General features: G+C 46.4%; 1 protein-coding gene across 5 annotated transcripts in view; it reads left to right on the forward strand.

Annotated features, from left to right (window-relative positions):
• Window positions 1-20,209, forward strand: part of PDE3B (phosphodiesterase 3B) — a 205,530-nt gene that overhangs the window by 40,028 nt on the left and 145,293 nt on the right. Inside the window, exon 1 of one of the 5 annotated variants that reach the window (XM_068261133.1) lies at window positions 415-443. The exons of the other annotated variants lie outside the window; for them this stretch is intronic. The gene's annotated coding sequence lies outside the window, so the exon portion shown is untranslated. Of the gene's footprint in view, window positions 1-414; window positions 444-20,209 lie in introns of those variants that run through there. 5 annotated transcript variants of the gene reach the window in all.

Raw genomic sequence — 20,209 nt, forward strand, 5'->3', positions numbered from 1 at the left:
GATACGCTTGGTCAGTGTATCTCAATGGGGTGGTTCACACCAGAGCGGGAAGCGTTTTGCAGAAACGAATCCTCCCAGGGTGAGGCATTTTTTGGATTGCGGATGCGTTTCTGCCTCAATGTTAAGTATAGGAAAAACGCAAACCGCTCTGAAAAACGCCTGTTCAGAGAGGTTTGCCAGGCGGTTTTGTTACAGTAGCTGTTCAGTAACAGCTTTACTGTAACAATATATGAAATCTACTACACCAAAACCGCTTCACAAAACCGCAAAATGCTAGCTGAAACGCTACAGAAAAAGAAGAAAAAGCGTTTCAAAATCTGCTAGCATTTTGCGGATCTGCTAGCAGGTTTTGGTGTGCACCAGGCCTCACAGTTATCACCATGGTGATATAATTGTGATAACTGTAAAACAGCTCAGAAGAATTATTAAAAACAGGAGTTAAGGTTAGTGAATTGAGGCCATTGTATGTTTATACAGACACACTTGGTGGGACCTGAGGACTGAGTTTATTATATTCAGAGGTTTACTATATCAGAGTTTACTATAACGAGATTCTACTGTACTGGGCAGAGAGGGAAAACAAAAAGGCAACAGGGACACCAGAAGGTGGATATGGTGTAGTACAGTACGTCAGTCAGTTTAGTAGAATACAGTAGATTATCGGTTATCCGGCACCGATGGGAATCGCCAATGTCAAATTAGTGTGCTTTCTGGTTGCTTGAGATTCAGTGTTAAAAATAGGCCTAGCTAATACAGTACTATACTCTACTCTATATACATAACATGATCGCTGTATTAAATGTTAAAATACAGTAACTGAAAATATATGAACTTTGGGGAAGCCATGGAACCCGGTCTTTAAAGGAAAGGTCCGAGGTGTTTAAATATAAAAAATCTACTTACCTGGGCTTCCCCCAGCCTTGCAGCCATCCTGTGCCCTGACATCTGCGCCCGCACAGTACAGTCTGGATTACATCAGTACGACTCTGTGAGCCGCACGCTGGAGCGCAGTAAGATGCTGACCTGGCGAGGTCGGCATCTGCACTGGAGGGGGTCTGGAGCCACCGGAGCTGCGGCTAGGGCACAGGATGGCTGCCAGGGGCTGGAGGAAGCCCGAGGGAAGTTGATTTTTAAACACCTCAAACCTAACCGTTAAACCTAGCCGAGCCCACAAGCAGCCTACGAAGCTGGCCTTCACCACTGTGAGTACTGCCGGCGACTTGTGCTGGTTGGTTGAGTTCCGGATAACAGGGACTCTCCTGTAGTTCAATAGATATATACTCACAAGTCTCGGTTGCCTGGTGGAGCAACATACAATCACAAATATGGTGAAGAAGCATCCCCACATTCAAAATTCAAGCCCCCAACAGAGTTGACCAATCAATTATAAAACCAATAAAACTGCTTGAAAAGAAGGTAGGTGTTGGCTTACTTTCGGATTGAGACACTGACTGATTTCAGTTTTCATACGTTGAGTCTTACAATCGAACAATAGCACAAGTGACAGGTAAGTGCCAGTGATAGCAGTTATAAGAGCATCTTGGGACAAAGGCAATCCACCTTCTTTCTAATCCGTTTTTGAGGCTGGTTTCACAGTGGGACGTTACAGGCGCACGTTAGAGCAGCCTGTAACGCAGCCCACCGCACAGTAATGAAAAATCAATGGGGCTGTTCACAGTGCGGACGTTGCGTTACATTGTAACGCTGCGTCACAAGACAACGTACTGCATGCAGTACTTTGGACGCGGCTGAGCCGCGTTAGACTGCTTGCACATGCTCAGTAATGTTGGGGAGGAGCGGAGAGCGGCCAGGCACATGGCTAATTAATATGCACTGCACGTTATGACGTGCAGTGTTTACTTCCTGGAGCAGCCGCTCTGTGCGGCGATTGGCCGGCGGGACCACGTGATGCCGCATGCGCACAAGAGTGCGCATCACGGCATCACTGACGCCAGAGTGAGCTGCACAACGCGGCTCACTCTGACGTCCAGATTTAGCACCACCAGGCGTTGAGTTAGGGGGACGTTATGCGACCTTAACGCCCCCTCTAACGCAACGTCCTGATGTGAAATTAGCTTAAATGGTTTTATAATTGATTGGGTGCCTCAAATAGTTGATTATTCCTGTGTTAAGATATTTTTTCTAAAGTTATTGTGCATATGACCTATTTCTCATTGGTTCACTCTAAACGGCAAGCCAGGCAGCTATCTAAGGAGAGTGTTTATGCGAAGCTATAATTTACAATCCTAATGCATCCCTACTGAATGCTGGATCCAATGACATTTAAAGTGGAACTAAACTCACAACTTCCTCTCTGTTCTACAAGATTAACCACAGCATGATAACCTTAATGGGCAACAAAATCTCTATTAGGGCTGGAACCCACAAGAGCGTTTTTTTGAGCATTTTGGCAGCGCTGTGATACGCTAGCGTTTTGCCAAAACGCTCAGCTGATGTTAATGGATGGGGCAACTTCCACAGGAGCGTTTGCGTTTCCCAGAAACGCAAACGCAGGACGTGCAGCATTTTGGGAGCGTTAGCGCTTCAATGTAAAGTATTGAAACGCTAGCAGAAACGCTCAGCAAAACCTAAACTGAGCGGTTTTGCTAGCGTTTTGCGGTTCAGTACACTGTAACAAAATGAAAAATAATTCACAGGACCAATCAGGATAAAAACGCAAAACGCGAAACGCTACGCACCCGCTGGGCAAAAAAATACAATGTTGCAAAACACAACCAAAAACGCGCATGAATCCGCTTGCAAACCGCTCAGACAAAACGCTAGCGGTTGCGTTTTGCGTTTGCGGGTTTCAGTGGGTTCCAGGCCTTACAGTTTATGGAAATCCTAAGAAAAAAAAAACCTGAAGTTCTACTTGGTTTTACGTGTGCAGAGAGCACTGAAAGGGTTAAAGAGACACTGAAGCGAAAAAAAAATATATTATATAATGAATTGGTTGTGTACTATGAATAATTACTAGAAGATTAGCTGCAAAGAAAATATTCTCATATTTTTATTTTCAGGTATATAGTGTTTTTTCTAACATAGCATCATTCTATAATATGTGCAGATTACACAACACTCAGCATTCAAAATGATGATTTCAGAGCAGTCTGTAAACTAATGAACTCTCCTCTGCCAGAGGAAAAGTAAATAGTTAACTAACAGTTGAGATAATAAAAGTCAGATAACAGCCCTCTCCACGACTTTTGAAAGTCGTAGAGATAATGGCTTTTTTGTATAGAGATAACAACTGGAGTTTCTTAACTCTTCCTGTACTGGAAACAATTAGACTGATGTATCTGATCTTAATGTTTTATTTCTTAGCTGTACTACACATATAAATCATAATATCATAGTTTTTTTTTCGCTTCAGTGTCTCTTTAAGCCTCAGTGTTTACTATATATATAAAGCTGCCTACACAGAGCTCCACTACAGTCTATTCACAGCTGCTGATGAGAACTAATTAGGCACTTTGATTTGACTAAGCACACCGAACACAGAGAAGTGAATTTCTTTAGCAACTAAATGTGGAGTTAAGATTTGTCATTGTGCAAGAGTTCAGGTCTGCTTTATTAGAGTTCCTCTTTAAAGGGGAACTTCAGCTTAAACAAACATACTGTCATCAAGTTACATTAGTTATGTTAATTAGAATAGATAAGTAATATAATCTCTTACCCACCCTGTTTTAAAAGAACAGGCAAATGTTTGTGATTCATGGGGGCTGCCATCTTTGTCATGGGGGCAGCCATCTTTTTGGTTGAAAGGAGGTGACAAGGAGCAGGAGACACAGTTCCAACTATCCTGTGTCCTAATTACCCCTCCCAGCTGCACACTCTAGGCTTCAAATGTCAAATTCAAAATGTAAAAAAAAAAAATTGCACCAAAACAGCAGAACGAGAACAAAATCAGAAATCCCATCATGCTTTGCACAGCATCAGGGGAAAAAAGCCCGGGCAGTTTTCTTCTGTGCAGCTAAAAATGAGGCTTGTATAAGAGAAAAATAGTTATGATGCTGTGAAACTGTTAAAGAAACACAAAGCCTTGTCATTGCTGCTGAGTCGATTTTTAGTCCGGAGGTTCACTTTAATGTGCTGGATGGCTTCACTGACTAATAGGGGACTCAGCTGACTTTACTAATCCCCCTTTCCTTGCTACATCTGCTCCAGTCTCTGGTGGTGGTGTAGATTTGCACAAGCAGTTCTCTCTGTAGGTAACCTCTGATAAATTATGACACTCACTATGGAGTCAGGCAGCATTCGGTGCCCACATATTCCATCCCCAGAAAACACAGCATCGCAAGCACGCAACTGTTGGGGCTGATCCAGTGAATACACATCTGGGAGTGGAAAAATTCCAGTGTGGATTTCCAGCCACAAAACACAATTCGGTTTCCAGTGATGCCGGGTGTGTCCTGAGCTATTTTGTACTCCCTCAACACACAATATGTGGCTAGGAAAATAATAGAGGAGATGATGCTGTTCACAAAATAGTCAAGTCTGTTTTTAATAAGCATTTTAAAGTCCTAGATGACCCTTCCAGACTTTAATCGTTAGTGTGAATGGTGGACTGCCATTTCTCACACCATTTTCCTATATGATGCAGCCATTCCAGAGAAATTTCCCTTTGGATAAGCCAGTCACATGACCCAGAGCTACCAGCAGAGTGGGAGTGTCTCCCTCAGCACAGGATGAGAAAGACAGGCTGCTGGTGCTAAAAAGGCAGCTGATTATAGCCACCCCGGAACTCCTTCCACTGCCTGCTGACTTCTGTTTGATATCGAACAGTGAATTGTACACAGTAACTTGCATGTTGCTGCACGTCGTTGCTTTTTCATAGCACTGCTTCCTCGGGGGCAAGGCCATGGTATGGCATCTGTGCAGGGGTGATGCATCACCGCTTATCCTTATAAGCTCTTGAGATGTAACTCCAGCCCTGATTGTACTAGTCCTGCTTTGCCTCTGGAATTCTACCCTTGTGCCCCTTCTCAGGGTATAAGCTCACTGTAGACTGGTGACAGCGGGAACCACCACACGGCCACATGACCACTTAGCCTTTGCCCCATGCAATTGTGCACCAAAGAGGTGGGAAAAATGTTATATACCGTACTCGCCTATGGAGAAGGAAGGCTCTGAAGTCTTCTCTCTCTCTCCATGCCCCTGGTCCATCACTGTCCATCCAATTGAAGTTGTTTGACTAACTGGTGGAATATGCCTTCGGGAGTCTTTGGAAGACTTTGGAGGCACTAGTGTCCCCAAGTGCTTTCGAAGACAGGCGGCTACATACTGCACATGCGCATGTGGAGCCCACCTGTCTTCAGAAGTACCTGGGAGCATGACTACTTCTGAAGACAGGCAGCTGCTTACTGCACGTGCACGAGCACACATTCATGCAGTACGGAGCCGCCTGTCTTAAGAAGCACCCGGGAACATGAATCCTTCCAAAGACAGATGGCTCCATACTGCGCATGCGCGAGCACGCACTTATGCAGTACGGAGCCACCTGTCTTCAGAGGCACTCGGAAACATGAGTACTCCTGAGGACAGGCTGCTTCATACTGCGCATGTGCCAGCACGCACTAACACAGTACTGAGCCAGCTGTCTTCAGAAGAACCCGGGAACATGAGTCCTTCCAAAGACAGACGGCTCCATACTGCACATGCGCGAGCACGCACTCATGCAGTACAGAGCCGCCTGTCTTCAGAAGCACCCAGGAACCTGGCTACTTCCGAGGACAGGCTGCTCCATACTGCGCAATGCTATTGCATGCACTCACACAGTGCAGAGCCACCTGTCTTCAGAAGCACCCAGGAACCTGACTACTTTTGAGGAACCTTCCCCTGGGGGTAGGAGGGAGGCAGCTGTGGATCGAGGGCATGTAGGGAGGCCTGGGAAGGCTCTATGGGATCCAGAGCTTACGATCTCCATCGGTTACTATCTGGCATTTATTTTTCCAGGGCGCTTCACATTTGCTTTGACATAAAACAAGATATTGTAGAATGGTTTTACAGTGTGATCATTATAATTTAAGTCCGCTTTAAGAAATGGGCGAGACGAAGGAATATTATTTGCACCTGCCATGCCGGAAGTTTTCCCTTCGTCAACCCAAAACTTTCTCCTTCCTGATCCTGCAAGCCAGGGATCGCCGTATGGAATAACTTTCCTTTTACAGTCGTATGAAGTCTCTTTGGGGGAAGAGTGGAGTGTGATGCATCAGAGCTTATCCTTATAGGCACTTGAGATGTAAAGCCAGCCCTGATTGTACACATGACCACTTAGCTTTTGCCCAATGCAATTGTGCACCAAACAGGTGGGGAAAAAAAAGTTAGATACTCTCCTATGGAGAGGGAAGGCTCTGAAGTCCCTCTCTCCATCCCCCTGGTCCACCGTTATCTGACTAACTGGTGGACTATGCCTTCGGGAGTCCTTGGAAGGCTTTGGAGGCATTAGTGTCCCCAAGTGCTTTCAAAGACAGGCGGCTTCAGAGGTACCTGGGAACATGACTACCTCCAAAGACAGGCGGCTCCATACTGCGAATGCGCAAGCAGGCATTTACACTGTACAAAGCCGCCAGTCTTCAGAAGCACTGGGGAACATGAGTACTTTGGAAGACAGGCGGCTGCATACTGCATATACACGCCAGCACGCACTCACTCACTCAGTGCAGAGCCGTCTGTCTTCAGAAGCACCCAGGAACAGAAGTACCTCTGAAGACGGGCTGCTCCATACTGCACATGCGCGAGCGCGCACTCACACAGTATAGAGTCGCTTTTCTTCAGAAGCACACGGGAACACGAGTCCTTCCGAAGAGAGGCGGCTACATACTGCACATGCGGGAGCACGCACTCACTCAGGTTTTATTCCAGAGCGCTTCACATTTGCTTTAATGAAATAAAACGATATATTGTAGAATGGTTTTACAGTGTGAGCATTATGATTTAGGTCCACTTTAAGAAATGGGGCGAGACGAAGCAACATTATTTGCACCTGCCATGCCGGAAGTTTACCCTTCGTCTACCCGGAACTCTCTCTTTCCTGATCCTGCAAACCAGGCTGTATGAAATGACTTTCCTTTTATAATCATGTGAAGTCTCTTTCAGGGAAGCGTTCTGCCGAGAATGGGGCCTGCTCTTGGGGGGGGGTGGTTGGAAATATTGGGCTTCTCAGTTCAGATTAAGATTACAGTCCCTCGGCTTGGCTGGGGAGATGGGGGAGCCGCAGTGTACAGCTGCTCTTTAGGCCTGTGGTGTCTATTTTGTTTGTTTTTCTTTATTTTATTTTTTTTTGCAATACCAGGAAAAAATTTCTGTCCAACTGTTTAAAGAGGAAGTTGTGACCTTTGTAAAATCTCCTGCGTCACAACAATGCAGCTGAAACAAAGAGACTCTTGTTGTGACGTGCCTGTTAGCGTGCAGGAATGTAATGATTAGTCACGACCTGTAGGTGGCGCTGCAGAGCGTACAGGTGCTTGTCAATGACTAAACTGTTCCTTCTGGTTGGTCATAAATAGTTTGGGGGGGGGGGGGGGGGAGATTGGGCAGGTGGGATTTCAGCTATACCTCCATTGGTCAGATTACAAGGTTTAACTTTTCAGACTCCATGAAGAATTTTCTTTGCGTCGTACCTGCTGAGTGAAATTATTTTTGCTTCTCATTCTTTTGTAAATCTGAAAGATTTCTGTTATGCTTCATTAATGATCCTCAGTCTTCTCTTGGTCTGCACTTATATTCCAGAACTTTTTTTTTTCCAACCCTCGTCTGTTGTTGCAGTGAAATTTGTAGTTCACCATAGAAACACTGCATACTGTACACACTTAAAGGACAACTGAAGTGAGAGAAATACGGAGGCTGACAAATGTATTTCCTTTTAAACTATACCAGTTACCTAGCAGTCCTTCAGTGTCTGAATAACTGCAGAAACAAGCATGCAGCTAATCTTGTCAGATCTGACAATAATGTAAGAAACGCCTGATCTGCTACATGCTTGTTCAGGTTTATGGCTAAAAGTATTAGAGACAGAGGATCAGCAGGATAGCCAGGCAACTGGCATTACTTAACCACTTCAGCCTTCAGTCGTTTTTCACCTTATGCATCCGAGCAATTTTCTCCTCCCATTCATTTGTCAATAACTTAATCACTACTTATCACAATGAATTGATCTATATCTTGTTTTTCCACCACCAATTAGGCTTTCTTTGGGTGGTACATTTTGCTACGAATTAATTTTTTTTAATGCATTTTAACGGGAATATTAAGAAAAAAGGAAAAAAAAAGTCATTATTTCTCGTTTTTTGGCTAATATAGCTTTAAATAATACATGCTACCATAATTAAAACCCACATTTTATTTGCCCATTTATCCTGGTTATTACACCATTTAAATCATGTCCCTATCACAATGTATGGCGACAATATTTTATTTGGAAATAAAGTTGCATTTTTTCAGTTTTGCATCCATCACTATTTACAAGCTTATAATTTAAAAAATAATAGTAATATACCCTCTTGATATACATACATTAAAAAAAAGTTCAGACCCTTAGGTAACTATTTTTTTGTTTGTTTTTTTTTGTTTCAATTGTTGTTGTTGTTTTTTTTTTTTTAAATAAAAAAAATTATATTTGGGTAATTTTTGCAGTGTGGGAGGTAAACCGTTAATTTTAAATGTATATGGATTGTGTTTATTAGAAAAAAATGTTTCTAGATGTAGTTTTAGGGCCTGTTTCCACTAGTGCGGAAACCGGGTCGAATCCGTAGAGTTTTCCCGCAGGCAAATTGCTCGGGGAAACTCTGCTATAGGAAATAATGGGGCCGCCAGCCAAATTGCTTGCCCTAACGAATCGGCCGGCAATGCCCACAGTTTTCGCACGGGAGGCAGCGAATCCCATAGCCATGCATGGGCACGGCTTCTGGGATTCGTCTGCGTTCCCGCAGACCCGGAAGTGCTACCGCGCGTCTCCCAGCCGCACGCAGTGGCTAGTGGAAACGGGCCTTTACTATTTGGCCACCAGATGGCCAGTCATTTTTTTCCTTTCCATCCGGTAAGCAAGCGCTCTTGCTTACAGGAAGTGTAGGGATGATGTGATTTTTTTAATTTTTTTATTTTTTTTTTGCACAGGAAGATCACGGCTTCTCATAGAAGCCATTGGTCTTTCTGACAGGGGCTTAGATCAATGAATGGGAACTGTGTTCCCATTCATTGATCTCTGGGATAACGGGTGGCGGCACGGGAGCGTGCACGCAGCAGGGCAGCAGCAGCCTTTTGGACGTTGCAGCTACGTCTGAAATAGTTAATAGGCTATAAATATGGCAGCCTCCATATCCCTTTCACTTTAGTTATCCTTTAAAAGGACTGACAATTGCTTATTGGGTTGAGCTTTAGACAGCCACATATGATACTGCAGAACTGCAACTACTAAGGCAGATTAGAAAAGCTGCAAGTAAAAGAGAAGTCCTAGTTATGGGCCTCTTCAAAGCATATCTGAAGTGAAAGATGTGAAGGCTGACATATTTATGAACTTTTGAACAATGCACATTGCCTGGCCGTCCTCTAATACTTTTAGCCATAGATCCCGAACAATCATGCAGATCAGATGTTTGACTTAAAGGACACCTGAGGTGACATGATGAGATAGACATGTGTATGTACAGTGCCAAGCACACTAATAAATACGCTGTGTTCCTTTTTTTTCTTTCACTGCCTGAAAAGTTTGAAAATCAGGTATGCGACTGTTCCTGTTTGAGTCAGGACTGGGTCAGACTACAGTGTAACTCTCAGTGATAAGGAATTACAGTCCTAAAACACTTTCCTAGCAGAAAATAGCTTCTCAGAGCAGAAAAAGGATAAAGTGTCAATGGTACATAGATTTTAGCTCTGGCATACTTCAATGAATCTGTCATTGAGCAGAAACCATGAAACAGTAAAAACTTAAAAAGATTTAAATAATAAATTGTGGGATAGCTAAAAAAAGTTCTTTCTAGGAGGAGCATAGATACAGTTGTTTATCTTATCAGTTTATTTTCACCTCAGGTGTTCTTTAAAGGGAATAGTGAATGATTCACGATCTCTGCGCCCAATTGACACTTATATTAGCTGCAGATTGAAGAGACAAGGGTGACCCCTTCCTTGTCAATAAAGTAAATGATAAACAGTTTTTCTTAATCTGCGCTTCAACCTCAATAGTTATAGTAATAATTCAATACAAATCTTTGCATATGAACAAATGAACATTTATTAAAATAGCATGAAAACATACTTTCCCTGGTGCTGTGTACACAACATCTGTAAGGCGCTGCAGCATCGTCACACCCAGCTTACAAATCTCATGCACACAAAAACATGCATACAGAAAAAGGGGACAAGGTTGTGCCCAAAAATAAAAAAATAATAAAAATGAGAATATAAAAATAAAAAGGTAAATGGCAAAATAAGACCCAAAAATAACTGAAGGTTTCAAAGTTTCCTTAGTCTAGAGCAGTGATGGCGAACCTATGGCACACGTGCCCGAGGTGGCATACAGAGCTTTCTCTGAGGGCATGCGTGCCGTGCTTCCAGTGCCATCCCCACCGCCGCTGCCTGACCCCCACTCTTTCACTCATAGTAATAGACCTCAGAATCCTGGACAACAGTCAAGCCAGAGAGGTACACGCTACCCGCGTCTAGTGTACTGCAAATGCGGAAGGGACATCAGTCACTTCCTGCATTTTGAGTATGTTGGGCGCGGGCAGCTTGTGCGCTTTCTCTGGCTCTGCTATTGCTGCGGATTCTGAGGTCTATTACTGTGACTGAAAGAGTGGGGCTCAGGCAGCGGCAGCTAGGACAGCAGCGGGAGCACAGCGAGGACCTGGAGGTCACCATGGATCTGAGGTCTGTAGTGGCACCCCTGCCTCAGCCTGCACCTTGCAACCTGCTTCAACTAGCACCATGCATCCACCCCCCAGCCAGCACCCTGCAGCCAGCTTCCGACCTGCCAGGCCAGCATCATCGCATCATTACCACATCACCGACAGCCAGGCTAGGCAGTCCAGCATCATGTGTGGGGGTAATTGCTGCATTTTATATAGGAGGGTAATTTTTGCATTTGATACATGGGGCAATTGCTGAATTTTAAATGTAGAGTGGCTTTTAACCACTTTACCCCCCGCGGTACGAATTTCTCCGTCCCTTTCCCCCCCCCCTAAAAAACCGAGGCACGGAGAAATCCGTACCTTCCACGCTACCGCCGCTGTCCGTGCTCCCGCCGCTCGTGCACGCCGCCGCCCACTCGCCCGGAGATCAATGAACGCGAAAATCCATTCCTGTTTGTTGATCTAAGCCCCCGCAATGATCCGCTGCTTCTATTAGAAACAGCGCGATCATTGTGATGTTCCCAGCCTCCGGGCGCTTACAGGTCGCATTAAACAAACTCACTGTGGCCATCTTGTGGCCAAATAGTAAAACTACACCCTAAAGCATTTTACATATACAAATACATTAGTTTTCCACAATAAATTAACTCATTACCTCCCAGACTCCCCAAATTTTTTTTTTGCAATTCAAAAATAAATAAATATATACAATAAAAAAAAAAACAAATAGTTACCTTAGGGACTGAACTTTTTAAATATTTATGTCAAGAGGTATAACACTGTTACTTTATAAACTACGGGCTTGTAATTAGGGATGGATGCAAAATTGAAAAAAATGCACCTTTATTTCCAAATAAAATATTGGCGCCAAACATTGTGATAGGGACATAATTTAAACTGTTTTATAACCGGGACAAATGGGCAAATACATTTAATGGGTTTTAATTACAGTAGCATGCATTATTTAAAAACCATAATGGCCGAAAACTGAAAAATAATTTTTTCCCAAATGTTTTCCTATTTTCCCATTAAAACACATTTAGAATAAAATAATTCTTGGCATAATGTCCCACTTAAAGAGACTCTAACAAAATTTTTCAGCCTTAGTTCTTCTATCCTATAAGTTCCTTTGCCTGTTCTAATGTGCTCTGGCTTACTGCAGCCTTTCCTAGTTGCACAGTTGCTGTGTTATCTCTGTTATATGATCTAATCTGTTTTCTTCTGTTGGCTCTGTTGGCAGAGGCTGGAATGTGTGGAATGTGCTGCACTGCTTGTGATTGGATAGAAGCGATACACATCCTCTGCAGGCCCCCTGCAGGCTCTGTATGACTCACACACTCTGCTTATGTGAGCCTATCACAAGCTGGTTAGTTTGTTTGTAAACACTGCCTAAAGCTAGCAATTACAAGCCAGGATTGCAGCAGAGAGTGGCAGAAACAGCACAGAGGGGCCCAGGAGAACATAATGAATAAAATGGTATGCTTTTTGCTGTAAAAATGTTAGAGTACAGATTCTCTTTAAAGAAAGCCTAATTGGTGGCGAAAAAAACAAGATATAGTTCATTTCATTGTGATAAGTAATAATAAAGTTATAGACAAATGAATGGAAGGAGTGCTGAAAGGTGAAAATTGCTCTGGTGTTCAAAGGGTAAAACCTCTCAGTGGTGAAGTGGTTAACCTTCCCAGCGTTCAATTTCCCCAGGATTTCTGTGCAAACAGTGATACAATTTATTTTTAAAACTTTTTTTTTCCTGTAACTTGCCAAAATGTGTCAAGCAAGGGTCTAGTATACAGTGCAGGAGAGTATTGATGTGTATGCATGTTTATACTGTTCACAGCATGTTTTTTTGAACGGACATTTCTGTCCATACCGCTAGGGAGGTTAATGTATGAGTTGTTTGTTGTTGTTTTTTTTTTAGAACTAAAACCACAGTATTCAGTATAAACTGCCATGTTGGTACTCTGTGATCAATAAGTGGATTTGGGGTCGCAGTTTGGGCCCTCGGCAACTGAAAGGTTTGCCACCACTGGTCTAGGTGCTATAGTTGGGTGCAATATAATTGCAATCATCTTGGATGCAAACAGATTGATACAACTGGAGCCTGATGCACTATGGCTCGTTTACAATGATAATAAGTAGCTTAATTGTGTGTGAGTACTCATGCAAATAATGGCATAGTTCTTGCAGTAAACATGGCTTGAAAGCCTCAGGTAGTCGGGCAGTCAGTGCTGCTGATTCACTCACGTAACCTTGGACGACTTGAGCGGCTTATATTGCACCCAACTATAGCATGTAGACTAAGGAAACTTTGAAACCTTCAATTATTTTTGGGTCTTATTTTTGCCATTTACCTTTTTATTTTTATATTCTCATTTTTATTATTATTTTATTTTTGGACACAACCTTGTCCCCTTTTTCTGTATGCATGTTTTTGTGTGCATAAGATTTGTAAGCTGGGTGTGACGATGCTGCAGCGCCTTACAGATGTTGTGTACACAGCACCAGGGAAAGTATGTTTTCATGCTATTTTAATAAATGTTCATTTGTTCATATGCAAAGATTTGTATTGAATTATTACTATAACTATTGAGGTTGAAGCGCAGATTAAGAAAAACTGTTCTTTAAAGAGAACCCGAGGCGGGGTTCTGAGAATAAAATCCCCATACAGAGGCTGGGTCTGTCTATAGAGCCCAACCTCTGTTGCTATTTAGATCGCCCCTAAGCCCCCCCCCCCCTGCGCTCTGAAATCCCCCATAAATAACAGCCGCGCTGCTGACACTCAGCTTGTCAGAGCGTGCTGTGTTTTTCTTTGTAACGTCATTCTCGGCGCTCCCCCGCCTCCTGCATCGCTCCGGTCCCCGCCCGCGTCCCTTCCCTCCTCGCTGACTGGAGGGAAGGGACGTGGGCGGGGACCGGAGCTCTGCAGGAGGCGGGGGAGAGTGGAGACTGACGTTACAAAGGTAAACAGCCTGCGTAGCGCGGCTGTGATTTATGGGGTCTCCCTGAGCGCAGGGGGATTTAGGGGCGATCTAAATGGCAACAGAGGCTGGGCTCTATAGGCAGACCCAGCCTCTGTATGGGGATTTCGTTGTGAGAACCCCGCCTCGGGTTCTCTTTAAAGGGAACGTAAACTGAGAGGCATATGGATGTTTCCTTTTAAACAATACCAGTTGCTTGGCAGTCCTGCTGCTCTTTGACAGTAGTGGCTCAAACACACACCTGAAACAAGCGTGCAGCTAATCCAGTGTGACTTCAGTCACAGCACCGGATCTGCATGCTTGTTGAGTGGCTGTGGCTAAAAGTATTAGACACAGGATCAGCAGGAGAGTCAGGCAACTGGCATTACTTTAACAGGAAAAGTCCATATCCTTCTCATTTTAGGTTCCCTTTAAGTTTCATTGCATTTGCTGCATGCTTATTTCGGGCATGTGATTCAGACACCACTGATGCATGAGAGATCAGCTGGATGCCAGGCAACTGGTACTGTTTATAATGAAAAGAAATGGCAGCATCCATATCCCTCCCTGGTCAGTTGTCCTGTAAAGGGAAGGTTCAGGGACTAACAAAAAAAAAATTAAAAATCCATATCCACTTACCTGGGGCTTCCTCCAGCCCGTGGCAGGCAGGAGGTGCCCTCGGCGCCGCTCCGCAGGCTCCCGGTGGCCAACCCATCCTGGCCAGGTCGGGCTTCTTCTACGCTCCATTGTGCGTTTCACGCCGGCGAGCTGACGTCATCGGACGTCCTCTGGGCTGTACTGCGCAGGCTTAGTAGTTCTGAGCCTGCCAGGAGAAAAGTGCAATATAAATGTTCTGTGTCTTAAGGAAGCCCCAGGTATGTATGATGCCACTTTAGAGCATACTTTCTGTTTTAAGAAATCAAAACTATATTCAGCGTTGCTTTTTAGTAGAAGGGCTTTTTGGTGTCTCTTAGCTGCTTATACTCCCAGTTACTCCCAGTGGTTCTGTATGCCAAACTTCGGTAGATTGTGTTCAGATGTCCTCCTTCCCACTGTTTTTTTTTTTTTTTTTTTTTTTTTTTTTTTTTATCCAGCTTTCAAAGAAACAGAACTACTACCAACCTGCTGTTATGGTGGTCTGAGCATCTGTCTGTTGTGCAGAATTGTGGGTACTCCCATATCTGGGAGTGTTTTCTAACTCCGATAATTCTGTAGCTGCCCTTTAATAAGGGCTTCATCTGCTCCTTCTGTAACAAGTGATGTGGAAAATCAGCGTGTCCAGACTGGTGGTTGAGGGATGTCCAGCCCTGTAAAGGTCCTGAAATTTCCTGCATAATTATTATTATTATGTCCAAGCCTTGAGCATTTGGTGGTTGTTGTATTATTATTCTGTGCGATTTACAGCGTGACCCCAGCACTGCGCAATTATCACTGCATGACACACCCAGCAGTCAGTTATCCAGCTGTACATCCAGATCCCCTGCTATATTGCACAGATACAGCCTAAATATAGACATGTTTGTCTCTCATCTGCTGTGAAAAGTCCATGCTGTACTTTACAGATTTGACTGTAGAATGTTTTTCTTTATTTTTATCCTTCCTGGTGATCCTCTCTCTGTGCAGGCGCTGTACACTGGTGGCCCTCTCTGTGCAGGCGCTGTACACTGGTGGCCCTCTGTGCAGACGCTGTACGCTGGTTGTCCCCGCTCTGCGCAGGCGCTGTACGCTGGTGATCCCCGCTCTGCGCAGGCGCTGTACGCTGGTGATCCCCGCTCTGCGCAGGCGCTGTACGCTGGTGATCCCCGCTCTGCGCAGGCGCTGTACGCTGGTGATCCTCGCTCTGCGCAGGCGCTGTACGCTGGTGATCCCCGCTCTGCGCAGGCGCTGTACGCTGGTGATTCCCGCTCTGCGCAGGCGCTGTACGCTGGTGATCCCCGCTCTGCGCAGGCGCTGTACGCTGGTGATCCCCGCTCTGCGCAGGCGCTGTACGCTGGTGATCCCCCGCTCTGCGCAGGCGCTGTACGCTGGTGATCCCCCGCTCTGCGCAGGCGCTGTACGCTGGTGATCCCCGCTCTGCGCAGGCGCTGTACGCTGGTGATCCCCGCTCTGCGCAGGCGCTGTACGCTGGTGATCCCCGCTCTGCGCAGGCGCTGTACGCTGGTGATCCCCGCTCTGCGCAGGCGCTGTACGCTGGTGATCCCCGCTCTGCGCAGGCGCTGTACGCTGGTGATCCCCGCTCTGCGCAGGCGCTGTACGCTGGTGATCCCCGCTCTGCGCAGGCGCTGTACGCTGGTGATCCCCGCTCTGCGCAGGCGCTGTACGCTGGTGATCCCCGCTCTGCGCAGGCGCTGTACGCTGGTGATCCCCGCTCTGCGCAGGCGCTGTACGCTGGTGATCCCCGCTCTGCGCAGGCGCTGTACGCTGGTGATCCCCGCTCTGCGCAGGCGCTGTACGCTGGTGATCCCCGCTCTGCGCAGGTGCTGTACGCTGGTGATCCCCGCTCTGCACACTGGTGATCCCCGCTCTGTACGCTGGTGATCCCCGCTCTGCGCAGGCGCTGCACGCTGGTGATCCCCGCTCTGCGCAGGCGCTGCATGCTGGTGATCCCCGCTCTCTGCAGGAGCTGCACGCTGGTGATCCCCGCTCTGCGCAGGTGTTGTACGCTGGTGATCCCCGCTCTGCGCAGGTGCTGTACGCTGGTGATCCCCGCTCTGCGCAGGCGCTGCACGCTGGTGATCCCCGCTCTGCGCAGGCGCTGCATGCTGGTGATCCCCGCTCTCTGCAGGAGCTGTACGCTGGTGATCCCCGCTCTGCGCAGGCGCTGTACGCTGGTGATTCTGTCTTTGTGCAGCGCCAGCACAGAGAGAAGATGACCAGTATACTGCGCCTGCACAGAGAGAGGGGGACACCAGTGTACAGCTGGTGATCCCCGCTCTGCGCAGGCGCTGTACGCTGGTGATCCCCGCTCTGCGCAGGCGCTGTACGCTGGTGATCCCCGCTCTGCGCAGGCGCTGTACGCTGGTGATCCCCGCTCTGCGCAGGCGCTGTACGCTGGTGATCCCCGCTCTGCGCAGGCGATCCCCGCTCTGCGCAGGCGCTGTACGCTGGTGATCCCCGCTCTGCGCAGGAGCTGTACGCTGGTGATCCTCTCTCTGCGCAGGAGCTGTACGCTGGTGATCCCCGCTCTGCGCAGGCGCTGTACGCTGGTGATCCCCGCTCTGCGCAGGCGCTGCACGCTGGTGATCCTCTCTCTCTGCAGGAGCTGTACGCTGGTGATTCTGTCCTTGTGCAGGCGCTGTATGCCGGTGAACCTCTCTTTGGCCTAGTGCACACCGGAGCGTTTCCGCTGCGGTTTGCGATCCGCTTGCGGGTGCGGATCCGCTAGGGTAATGTATTTCAATGGGCTGGTGCACACCAGAGCGGGAGGCGTTTTGCAGAAACGCATACTCCCGAGCTGCTGCAGATTTTGGATTGCGGATGCGTTTCTGCCTCAATGTTAAGTATAGGAAAACCGCAAACCTCTCTGAAAAACGGCACTTCAGAGCGGTTTTCCAGGCGTTTTTTGTTACAGTAGCTGTTCAGTAACAGCTTTACTGTAACAATACATGAAATCTACTACACCAAAACCGCTACACAAAACCGCAAAACGCTAGCTGAAACGCTACAGAAAAAGAAGAAAAAGCGTTTCAAAATCTGCTAGCGGTTTTTGGTGTGCACCAGGCCTTTGTGCAGGCGCTGTATGCCGGTGATCCTCTCTTTGTGCAGGCGCTGTACGCTTGTGATCCTCTCTCTTTGCAGCGCCAGCACAGAGAGCATCACCAGCATACAGCGCCAGCACAGAGAAAGGATCACCAGCATACAGCGCCTGCTAAGAGAGAAGATGACCATAGAGCGACTGCACAGAGAGGGGGACACCAGTGTACAGCTCCTGCACTCTAACTTGCTTTTTCTTCCCCAGTGTTTGCTGAGCAATGTAAGAGTGTGTCCAGGCTAAGGGCCCGTTCACACTGCACGCGTTTCCAGCCGCGTTTTGGAAACGCGTGCAGGTGGCCAAAACGCACGACATCAGACATTGCATAGAGTGCAATGTCTGATGTTCACACTGCATGCGTTCCGGACCTGTGCGGTCCGGGAACGCATGCTGCACGCAGATTTTGCAAAAACGCGTGGCTGTCCCATTCACTTTTCAGTGATGGGATCAGCCACGCAACGCACACAAACGCGGATGGCCATGCGTTCGTACGCGTTGCGGTCCGCACGCGTTCCGCACGCATAGCCATCCGCATTTCTGATCTGAACGGGCCCTAACTGTTGCATCAAGATGGTGAAAAAGATGATACTTGAGTTGATAAATTCTAAGTTTATTTTCACAACCTTGTAATTAGGGATTTAGTTAATGCATGCTTGTTGCGGAAACAATTTTTATCCATTCAATAACCATCGGGTGGGTGGTTGATGGGCCGCAAAATCAACAGATGTCCACATTTAATTTTTCACCTTTGCATTTCTTTTCTTGTCAAAGTGTCTCAAAGCAGAGAGAAAATAATGGCCAATAGTAAGGTGATGTAAATTGCTTTTCATTCTAAGCTCAGGCCCTGCAGTTCCTTCCTGTCTGCAGCGGGGCCAGCAGAGCTGAATTTTCTTTCTCCACTGATGTTTTGGCAGCGTGCAGCGTCTCCCCTCACACTCTGACAGAAGTTGGGAGTTTTGGCGCCTGTCCACGTGCAGCTGGCGTGGGTTAAGCCGCGCCGTCTGATTGGCCGGGGAGAGGAACAGGATGCAGCGGCCGCTGTACAGAGAACGCTCGGCTGAAGCCTCTCCAGAACTTTGGCTGTTACCGCAGTAACTGCTGACGTCACCCTCGCCGGGCAATTAGCCGGCCGCTCTGTATTTTTCACGATAGCCGCGCCGGCTGCATTAGGGGAGGTGGGGGGGAGCGCTGACCCACGTTTAGGCCGCTGCCTGTGTGTAAGATGGAGCGATCAGAGGAGGGGCAGCAGCTGCCTGTTAACCCCTCTGTCTCTTCCAAGAAAGAAACCTCCATCCGGCGGCTGCCAAGTTCTCTGTGTATTTAATTTATTTTTAGATTGCATCTTTATCATTTTTACAGGCATGTTTCTGTTGTCTGGGCTGCAAAAAGTGCACATTAATTGACGTGCATAACGGGAAATCTTCCCAAACAGAAAAGGCTGGCTGTATGTAGCTTTGACATTTCAGTGATTTGGCGGCATGTGACACGTTACACTGCATACGTTTCTTCTGGTTTTGGGGGACTCTGGTGATGAGGACTGTAGCACCCCTTGCTAAATACTACTCACTGGGACATCAGTAGGGATAGTATCTCTGATAACCTTCTTAAGGCCTGGGACTCACTACAAAGCGCTATTGCAATTGCTGGCGATTTGTGGTAGTGCTTTGCAATGGATTTTAGGAGCGATTTCCCTGCTCCTTTACAATACATAGAATGGAACGCTTCCAAAATGCTGCATGTCCTGTGTTTGCGATTTGCCTAATCGCAATTGCTCTAGTGAAATCTGTCCCATCCATTTACATTGGCAGAGCGTAAAATTCTTTGCGATTGAAAGCGATCCCTAAACGCAAAAAAAATCAAAACAAAAAAAACCACTAGTGGGTCACAGCGCTAAGTGCTGGTGCACACCAAGAGTGCTTCTGAACGTTTTTTTTTAAATCGCTAGCGCTTCGAACAGCGCTTGGCTTATGTGCTTGTATGGGATTGATCACACCAGAGCGATGTGATTTTAAAAAAAATATTTATGCAAACGCAAGTCCTGCAGCATTTTGGAGGCGATTACGCCTCAATGAAAAGCATAGGAAAAGTAGAAAATTGCTTTAAGAAAAAAAAAGCATGGAACAGAGCGATTTTTCAGAGTGTTTTTTGCTCAAAGCTGTTTGCTTCCAGATCAAAGTTTACAAGAACTACAAAATCACTACAATTAAACGCTCCAAAATCGCTAGGCATCAATAGGAAATTGCTAGGCACAGGCCCAGAATCGACTGCATATCTATATAAAAATCGCTAAGTGTTTGCGATTACACCAAGTGATTTTTGTTGTGCACTAGCCCTAACTCTGTACACCAGGCCCGTACACTGCCGATGTAACCCGGCAGGAAACGGTACCTGATCCCTTGGGTAACCATGTACGGCGTTAATTTACTTTAGGGGACCCAGCCGGAAACCTCATCGGGAACAGTTCTCAACCCATTTGAAACTTAGCAGTTTGAGAGGATGCTGTCCACTCAACCACTTTAGCTGAGAAATGTGGCAAAGTGCTGTGCACTCAACTAATGGGAGCGACGCTGGGATTTTTCCATCATTGTGATGCAATTTTTTCCTATTGCGGTCGTAGTGCACTTGAGCTCCTAAGAAATACGGGATATCTACCTCTA

Source organism: Hyperolius riggenbachi, chromosome 11, assembly GCF_040937935.1.
Source record: "Hyperolius riggenbachi isolate aHypRig1 chromosome 11, aHypRig1.pri, whole genome shotgun sequence".
In the NCBI taxonomy this organism is placed as follows: Eukaryota; Metazoa; Chordata; class Amphibia; order Anura; family Hyperoliidae; genus Hyperolius; species Hyperolius riggenbachi.